Below are 10,118 nucleotides of genomic sequence, written 5' to 3' on the forward strand. Positions count from 1 at the left end.
AAGAGAAATGAAGAGAAAGAGGGAGCGAGAGACAGACGAGTGAAACAAAAGAGAAAATAAAAGAGGGAGGTGAGAATGTGACCTCCACACTCATTTCCTGCTGACGTGCTGCCAGTCCGCAGCAGAGAGAGGAGGTAAACCAAAAGTCTCAATCTAGCAAAGGGATCAAAGACAAGACACAGCTAGGAAAACTAACAGTGTGTCTGGAAGCTGTGTGTGCGTGTGTGTCTGTGTGTGTGTGTGAACACAAAGAGTGAGAATATTCACTATGAGAGGAGATATTTGTTCAGCCGGGGAACTTTCTGATGAGATTAGGCGCTGGAGCTCTGGTTAGGGGCTTTGGGGGGGTGGAATGTAAACAGGAGGCAAGCAGAGAGAAAGACTTTAGATTCAACTCCCCCCCTCCCTCCGCTCCACCACCACCATTATTCTTCCTCTGCCTGTGGCTCCAACAACATGTGGGGTTCAGGGACCAGCACCTGTAGCTTGTGTTAACATTATTAAGTGTGTTTTCTGCAAACATGTAATTGTGAATTTAGGAATAAATACATGCACAAGTGAGACTAGAGAGCAGGAAATACAAAACAGCTGGACTGTGTGTTAGCTTTCTGTCATAACTAACGGGATGGTGGTGTTCTTCCGACACTTTAAAGAAAAATGACAGTGAATAATGATGTCCCTCTTTTGCGTACATCACCCATGTTGGAGCTAATGGACACTAATGGATGCCAGTGGGCTTTCTCCCTCTCTCTTTGAGAGCAGGCCAAATTTTGGGGGGTACAAAGGAAGGTTTCATGCTGTGTCGGCCCACAGAGGATTGTAAATGCCATCACTAAAGGATAATTCTGGGTTATTACAATGTGAGTTGGTGTTTTTGGCAATCATTTCTGTTAGTTAAGATAACTTTGTACTCACCGGAGTCAATGATTAGATCTCGGAACACAGTGACAGAGCAAATAACAATGTTTAAGAGGGCAAGAAATGATCAGACAGACTGTGAACAAGACAACAGTTTAGCCAGATTTGTACTTTATTGTATTGTATTGTAAGTACAATAAGTACTTTATTTAAGGTAAAACTGAAAGTGAATGTATCTTAAACATCATTAATGTCCCTTATTGCACATATGGCAAGTGCAGTGGGCACTTGAACCAGTACATCCTGGGTGATAATTTTACAGTTCACCTTTGTTTCTTGTTTGTCAAAGCCTAGTTTGGCTAACATAGGGATTTGCTTGAATTCTGTATGATTGTCTGACTGCTCATGTTTCTTTTTAATGTTGTCTCTTTCTTAGATCTTGGCAGTTCACTTGGTGACTGCAGTTTTATTATGTAATGCAGATAGGAAGGATGGCAAAAGACACATCAGAAATGATAGCTCTGATTTGAGCTATGTACTAACATGGCATGCAAAATAACCACAATAGCAATGCTAATATACTGATGTAAACAGGTAACATGTTAACCATATTTACGTCTACCAAAGACAGAGCACAGATGAGGCTGATGATTATTTTTGCAGGTATTTGGTCATAAACCAAAGTACTGGACACATTTTGACCTGATGACGAGATGAAACACTGAGGATCACCATGGTTAACCATGGTTGTTTATCCTCACTTCAATGGCTGTACTGAGTTTCATGCCAATCCACCCACTTGTAGTTGAGACATTTCCCATAAACCCAATATGGTCAAACTCATAGTGGCATCAAAGAATCACCCAAGTCATCAGGATACACTGTCTGGGAACCATGAATGCCTGAAAAAAATGTGCCAATCCCATAGATATGAAGATTCATTCTCTGGGCACAGTCAATATTTGTATCGTACTGTCAAGACATTTTAGTCAGTAACACTGTCGGACTCAAGATGGACAATTTATAAAAAAGCATCAGATTGGATGCAGCAGAACAACAGATATCATCTTCTTGATTCATTGCATTCCTCTTTTTTGTCGAAACCTGGCGCCTACATTACCCACAAAACAACTCTATCACTATCAGTTTGGTTAGAGATTCGGGTGTGTCATGCTAGTAGTGGTTAATGTATCTTCAAGTGGCTAACGTCAGGCAGAGATGAGGAAATGGCAACAGAGGTCTAATCAGAAGGGGTGGAGTCAGACGTTGAGAACATTTGGATCTCTGTCCAAACTTAAGGGGTCTAGGAACATGCTCCCTCAGTGAGATTTTTTTCCCATTTACAGCAGCTATATGCCATTTGACATGATAGAATGCCTAAAAATCTGAACATCATTTTGGAAAAACATGATAGTCTCCAAAAAAAAAACCTAATTATTCCCCTACTATCTTCATCATTGTGATACCATGTGCAATGCCAAGTAAATTTGATCTTTAATACTCTGAACTGAATATTAGGTCAACAGAAGAATAGATACTCCTTATATTAGATGTCTTTAGGGAATAGCATGAATTTGGGGCTTTTCAAAAAAAACATTCAAGGGCCTTCTAGAACCAAAGTTGTAGGCTCTTTCCTCAACCAGCACTGACATCACTAGAGGATATTTATATGACTTTGTGCATGTACCTCTGGAGACACAAAAGGCTTTAGACAACTTTTTCACATATGCAGTAGTACTCCTTAAGACCTGTAAACAGATGGATGTCTAACAAAGGTGGAGTTCCCCTTTAAACAGAAAGATCAACCTCTCTGTGTCAGCAGACGAAAAGTCAACCGACAGAGTAATATTGGTTTCCTTTTGTGTTCAGTTCTTCAAAGTGATGAAAATGAAACATGTGATTTTGTTTATAACAAAGAGAACATCCTCTTCAGGGAAACAGTATTCACACTGTACGCTACATATTATGTAGCATCCCCCATTAGCATCCCCCATTATCACTGCTGCACCATCCATCCCCTTTATACCTCCTTGAATTCGCATGCTGGCGCTGAGGGTGTGTGTGGAACTTGTTTAGTCCCATTTAGAGATTGAATATCTGGTGTCCAGAGAGCCTCCTCCCATTTCCCCTGCTGATTATTTTAGGGACCTCCTAATATGCAGCCTGACTGTGGTGAAGGAGGAAAACATTCATTCAGGGACTCACGATCCGGGGCCCCAGGAGTGCGTGGGTGCGGCGGGATGTATGCAGGAGGGTGACAGGCCTTTCCACAGTGAGTGTGATTGAAAGAGTTATGGGTACCGCATGACTCTGTGGTTACAAAAGAACCTCAAGAATCTGCTCCGTGGCCTCGAGATGTTGACTGTAATTTGGTGTATGTGTGTGACGGAGAGCAGGGGGAGAGGTAAGGAGACACAGATGCTGAGATTTCCATTTACCCCCCAGTTCCACGTTCATTACAAATCCGGCCAGAGCAAAGTGAATGTTAAGACGCTCCAAATTAACCCTGAGAGTGACAGAAGCTGCCTCAGCTGTCTGTGGTATCACTTTCCATCCAAATGGTATGGATAGGGCTCTGACAACTGTCACCCTGACCTTGCTTCTCTACAGCTCTCTCCCAAGACTCACTAGACTCTCTGGGGCGGGGTAGATGAGATTACCAACATTCACAATTTCCCCTGTCTCTCGAAAACACAGCCATCTGCCAATCACAGTGATATAGTAATGATGGGCTGGTTCCAGGCGTATGAAGACGCTAACATGTTAGGATCTCAGGGTATGTCTTTAAGTGGGTTTATATTTAAGAGAATTGTTTGTGTGCCTCTCTTGGATGTCACCTTGAATAGCGGTAGAAGGCGACAACTAGTCCGACAGAAATTGCTGACTGGTTTATTGGCTGCTTAGCGAGCCACCTCTGATTCGCATAACTAAATGCCAGAGAGATAAGTCACATAGTTTCCTCCTTCCACTCTACATCTTCACAAAGCGGCTTATTACCTCACTCTCTCCACTCATCTTGCCTGTACCTTCATTCTCATCTTATCATCAGCCCACATTTTGTGCTTAACTTTTCACAGTTCTTTCATTCCCCTGTTGTTATCTGGATCTTATCCCGTCTCTCTCTTATTCCTAAAAAAGTCGACAGACATGCTCTGCTTTGCTGTACTTTCACACAGTGGCGCTTGGAGCTTAATGGTAGCACATCTTAGTTTAGCGTGTTAGAATGTTAACTTTTGCTGGGCACTACAGGAAAAGTCAGGGGGTCACCTATGTCATTAGGACACTAGCTGTGGAGACTCGTCACTAAAAACAAAAAATGTCAGCCTGCCAGTGGCACTAGAAGAATACTCAGGGGATCGCCAAAATCTGTAGTTCTAAACCAGGGGGACAGGGACCCCAAGGTGTCCTTGAGAGAGTTTCAGGGGTTCCACAGAAGATGAGGAATAGTTTAGTTTTACTATTAAATTCACTACAGAAGTGAATCCAATGACAATAAGAGTCATTAGTGGCTATTCTGATCATAGATTTCACTTCCTCCATGGTTATCTCCTCAGTTGACAGCTACAGAGTTTTGGTCTTATTCATATCTAAAAACCAACATCTTTTCAGATGGAGGTCCCTGAAGTAAAAACTTATTAAATAGGAGTTTTTGACCTATGGTGTATCGATTTAGGTGTTCTTGACTTGAGAAAGGTTAGGAACCACTGACCCAAAGTACAGATTAATCCTCTGGGGACTATGAATGTTTGTACAAATGTCATGGCAATCCATCTAACAGTTGTTAAGATATTTTAGTCTGGACCAAAGAGACGGACTGATGGACAGACCTACGTTGCTATTCATAGAACCATGCTACTATCATGGCTAAAACCAGGCTCCAAGGAACAGTGCCAGTCTTCGAAGCCAATTTGATATAGTGGCCAAACCGTGGAATTACAACTTCTGGGTGCATTACATGATGCTATGTGGCCCAAAAAGACTTCTTCCTATAGACTTACATTATGAAAGAGACGTCTGTAAATATGTGGATTCTTTTTTTTGTTTTTTGAGCGTCACAGCTCCTGTCTTCAAGAAACGCAATCTTCACCGACAACTCCCGTGAAATGACTCATTTCATTATTGGGTTTTGATCCATCTGGTCCAATAACATTTCAAAAGTCCTGAAGAGCTGCAACAATAAATCATTTTATCCCCATTCAAGTTAGCAGAAAGCCAAACTGGAACATAGCCTCTCGGCCAGTGGACGTCTCTAGTGTGCCTGCCCTGTGGGCCCAAAAATGCGGAAGCAGAGCAGAAGATCTGGGTAATTTCACACACAGAAGTCAGACTTTTTTGGTTTCATTCAAAATTGAGCAACTTTAAAAGTAAGGAATAGGGCCCTGCTATCCTGTATCCAGTTCTTTTTATACATACATGCTAAAAAACAGAGGTCAACGTATGCAATCTGGAGCTGAAGCTTCACATTGGATATCTCCATGAGCCCTGGTGGTCGTTACAGTTGTCAGGCCATTCAGTGAGAGAGGTGACATGGAAAATGCCGCGACAGGAGCTGTTAATCCTGCTTATGACAGACATGATATGAGCTGTCGTGCTAGAATGACATGTACATGTCAGATGTATATACAGAAAGTGGAGGCTCCTTGCTGACACTGATTTTGTTCTTTCAAGCTCAAGCTACGTTGGCTGCAGACTGAGTACCAACCAGGAGCCATCAATTAACGGCCAAACTGTGTCTTCACATTAAACTGGTATATGATATCCAATTGAGGCTACTGGTTTCAACCAAGGCCAAGCAAGGGGTGAGAGGAAGGAGGGGAGAGTCCTCAGGGGGATGCTGGAGGGTGTGTGAAGCAGTGGCCTGCGTGCCGTCGGCCAGCCGTCCGCGGGGGAGGCACATGGTGCCAACAGCTGCCATGGTGAAATGCTAACCCCTCTAAATGCCCCTTCCAGTAAACAACGCTGGGCTGAACACATGCCAATGGGGGAGCCTGGGTAAGGAAGGGGTGAAGAGGGTGAATGGGGCGACCCAGCTGACGCCGTGGAGAAAGGAGAATTGACCCCTGTGAAATGGCTTATTAAAGTGCGCTGGCCACCATTCTGGGGGGCCGACGAAGGATAAGACAGTGAGGGAAACTCAAAACCCCCTTTGGCAAACTGAGCACTGTGCACGCCACAAGCCGCAGACAGGAAGCCCCAGATTCAAGGGATACTTTTATTGCATGTATTGACACAGACAGAACACATCGCATACATGACATACTGATGACAGATGCTTTTATTTTCATTGCCATACCCAAAGACTAATCATGCAGTGTTTATTTTATCTCTCAACTGGATGATGGGTGGAACTCTGCTTACTATCCATCCTTCCCCCATCCTCAAATACAGTGCATTCAGAGCCATGTATGGCTTCTTGATCCATTTTAATTGATAAATGAAGTCCACTCTGTGAAGCCTGTTGCAGCCTTTGGAGCTGCTGAAGGTTCCCATGCTCTCAGGCCCGCTGGGGAGTGGCAGGAACAGATGTGATGTCTGCACAGCCTCGCTTGTAAAACAACCCATCCTCCACTTGTAAAAACATTACTTTCCACCTCCATCGTCTCCTCCCATAACTCTCACTTTAATCAACATGAAAACAAAATTAGACCTAATTTTATAATGTGATAATTGCATCCAGCCCTTACTGATGGTTAAATGTGATACAGGACCGTTAGAGTAATCTAATAAGTGTCTTTCAATCTGTCATTTCATTTCACTTCACTCTCACTACCTCTTTTTCTGAACATATGCACCCAGTAAAGCACATACACACACAAAAAAACAGGAACTTACTGGATCAACAAATGAACAATTAATCTGATTAACAAACTTCTTACCAATCTTGAACTCCTCTCTCTTAGAATTTTAAAATTAATTAGGTCATCTTCAAAGGCAAAACTAATTCTGAATCACCACTTTCAACATGTCACATTTTATTCCAGTACTTCTCATGCGTCATGTCAGCTGAATTCACCATTGTGTTATGATAAATCACCTGAGCAATGACGCCACCATCTGGCTGTGTTTTCAAGAGCATGGAGGCAGCACAGCCTGCTCACTGCTGTCTGACCATTTCCTCTGGTTCACTGACAGATTAGCATCCTTTATGTGGAACAGTGTATTTAATCGCCTTGATAATGACTGTATTTGATCCAGGTGAGCCAGCCCTGTGTTGTACATGTTGGGTAAATGGTTTCCTTAAATGTTACTGGTGACAGCTTTTGCTGCTGCTTCAGTCAAAATGTAAAGTGGGAAAAAAAGTCAGTGTTTCTGACACATTACCATTTGTTTCCACTTGACATTAATCAATGCAGCTAATTATTAAAGAACATTAAAACTCCGAAGCTATGAACTGTTTTGCTGTCTTTATTAACAAGGTAATATGAGAATCGTGACGTGGGCTCTCACGGGACAAGAGCCCTAATGGGCATAGCTTAGACAAGATTTTTAATTTTTGATTGTCTCCTTTCCATTTAATGCTACTTTACTTTCTACTCCTCTACATTTCAGAGAAAAATATTACTAATATTATTAAGTTATTACTTCAATAGTACTTTTTACTCTATTATGTTACTAAGTTTTTCCATCCAAAACATGAGACATTCATAAAATGTGATGCACTGTTATAGACTATAACTCAGTTACAATGAGCTCCACCTTGACCTGCTACAACTTTAAAGAACTGCTTACATGTCAAGGCACCATTATAGTGATTCAAAAATATAATAATAGTCTTTTGACAGGGACCATTCTGCATCAGGTGTTATTTTATGTTTGGTACTTTTAAAGGTCTAGTTTGGAGGATTTAGTGGCATCTAGTGGTGAGGTTGCAACATTGCAACCAACTGAAACTTCTCCCATGTACAAAGTGTGTAGGATGACTATGGTGTCAGGTGCAAAAAAAGAATGTGAAAACAAGAATGGCCCTTATTAAGGCTAATGTTCGGTTTGTCCATTTTGGGCTAATGTAGAAACAACACATGGAACTCACTGGAAGCAAGCCCCCTCGAACTAGTCTGGGGCCGTTAGTGGCCGTTTTGGTAAGGAACCGGAACCAGGGCGAGTGAGACAGGATCCGGAATTCGATGGATGCGCCTTTCCGTCAAAATAAAAGCACCAAGCTAATAAAAATGCGGTGAAACTTTAATTTAAAGAATATAATTTACAAGAAAAGCCCCAAGCCATTAAGTTAATCGATTTTCTTACACCCCTCATCACCCAAAATCGATGGTGCGCCAGAATTTAAAGTTTTACTTTGGTGAACACTTTTACTTTGGTGAATTTGGTGAATTCGGCATCCGCTCTCTAGACCGGAACCAGAATCCAGACAAAATTCAGAGTGAATAGAAACCAGGCTCTTCACTTTATGTGAAGAGGTAATATGACGCGAGGCCACCTCGAACAGTGCCAGGCTCTGAAGTCAATTTTACACAGTGGCCAAATGTGGAATTACAATGTCAGGGTCCATCACGTGATGCCATGGGGCCCAAAATACTTTTCCTCATTGTGAAAGAGACGTCTGTAGATCAGTGGTTGAGCACTCATTTTTTGAGCATTACAACTCCTGCGAAATGATTACTTTCACTAACAGGATTTGGTCCCTTCAGTTCAATGGCTTTTAGAAAGTCAAAAAGAGCTGCACAATTAAATCATATTATTCTCATTCAAGTAAGTGGCAAGTAAGTAAGTAGTGTCAAGTAAGACTAATTTCATGTGCAGGGCTTTTTCTTGTAATTAAGTACATTTGCAGTGTTGTTATCCAAAAACAGACTATCTGAATACTTCTTCCACCACTGCTCTTCTGGGGGTAAGTTTAAAATAGCCATGCTGAACATACAATATTGTGTTGAGTATCATGTATCATCTTAAGCCTAAGTCTGCTTCCCTCTAAAAGACTGCACTGATGCAAACAATAATGCAGCAGTATGACAGGGGTGGGTTTCTCATGGCAGCAACTTGAACACTGGTTTATCATAAAGAGATGTGACTGTGAGAGCGTCTCTGACTGGAGGTGTTCCATCATCGTCCTAATCTTCGCATCCTGCAGTGCAAAACCAGGCCCACACCTGCCCATATAATCTTTCCGATCACTCTATTAACCACAACTGTGTGTGTGTGTGTGTGTGTGTGAGAAAGACAAAAAATAATGGGACTCCAGACCTAAATATTTGTTATCCCCTCCTCTGACTATTCAAAAAATTATCTCTCTGCTGAGCTCCTATCTCAGTTATCACACACACCTGCCAAATGTGACAGCTGATTACGAGCATATACGTGCCTCAGCAAGGATGAACTCACTCTAGGGATGTTGTTCAGGGGAGACCCTGTGCTATTAACAAAACCACAGAGCTCAGGTTGATATTCGGGGGGCTTATCAGGAGTTTAGATGGTGGTTAACCAAATATTAACCACTCTCCTGGCTTTCATATAAACACGACCTTAATGACAGGGTAGGCAGAGTCTCTGAGGACAAAGACTGGCCAATGTATTGGAGTAACTGTCGCAAACTGAGCCAGGGGAAGATGAAACATGAAGTGAGGGAGAGTGAGGTGTGTGGTTGTGGTGTGCATCTATAGGTGGGGGAGCAGATGCTGTGCACTGTAGCGGGTAGGTGTGAGAAACCGAGTGTGTACATACTGCGCCCTCATGTAACCCTGAAAAGCAACTTGAGTTACATCCTGACTTGTGTAACCACACTTTATTTTAGTGTATCTGCCCCTCTGCTTTTTTTAAGCACTATATAAACATTTGTAACACAATATAATGTAGTTGTGGGTTATAATTGTGACTGTATGTCTTATGATTGTCAATCAATCCTGTGTTAAAATTATTTTATATCAACTTACATCAATGGCGGCACGGTGATGTGGTGGTTAGCACTGTCGCCTCACAGCAAGAGGGTTGCCGGTTCGATCCCGGGTGTGGGAGCCCTTCTGTGCGGAGTTTGCATGTTCTCCCCGTGTCAGCGTGGGTTCTCTCCGGGCACTCCGGCTTCCTCCCACAGTCCAAAGACATTAAGACATGCAGATTGGGGACTAGGTTAACTGATAACTCTAAATTGTCCGTAGGGGTGAATGTGAGCATGAATGGTTGTTTGTCTCTATGTGTCAGCCCTGCGATAGTCTGGCGACCTGTCCAGGGTGTACCCTGCCTCTCGCCCGATGTCAGCTGAGATAGGCTCCAGCCTCCCCCCCGCGACCCTCAAGAGGGTGAAGCGGTTA

This window comes from Epinephelus lanceolatus, chromosome 19 (assembly GCF_041903045.1).
Source record: "Epinephelus lanceolatus isolate andai-2023 chromosome 19, ASM4190304v1, whole genome shotgun sequence".
NCBI lineage: Eukaryota > Metazoa > Chordata > Actinopteri > Perciformes > Serranidae > Epinephelus > Epinephelus lanceolatus.